We start from the raw sequence: 326 nt of genomic DNA, 5'->3' as shown, positions 1-326 counted from the left end.
ACCCACCGGGACGGGAGGCTGCGGGGGGCCGTGCATCCTCCGGGGCGTCGGGCTAGCGCAGGCAGGGCGTGGAGGAGCCCAGGTAGGTGCGGAGGTCGCTGAGGGTGGACGGGATGATCTTGGCGGGGATGGTCTCCCGGTTGAGCGCCCTGTGGGCGGCGAAGCGGTGGCAGCCCCCGAAGGAGTAGAAGTAATCCCCGCCCTGGCTGCCCTTGATCCAGAGCACGTCGATGGGGGGCACCCGCTCGGGATCCCTCTGGGAAGAGAGAGACCCCCGAGAGCAACGCCCGCCCCGGCGCCCCCCGACCCGCCTGCGCCGGGGCGTC

This window comes from Aptenodytes forsteri, unplaced genomic scaffold, assembly GCF_000699145.1.
Source record: "Aptenodytes forsteri isolate BGI_AS27 unplaced genomic scaffold, ASM69914v1 Scaffold422, whole genome shotgun sequence".
Classification (NCBI taxonomy): domain Eukaryota; kingdom Metazoa; phylum Chordata; class Aves; order Sphenisciformes; family Spheniscidae; genus Aptenodytes; species Aptenodytes forsteri.
Note: the sequence above shows the minus strand (reverse complement) of the source record.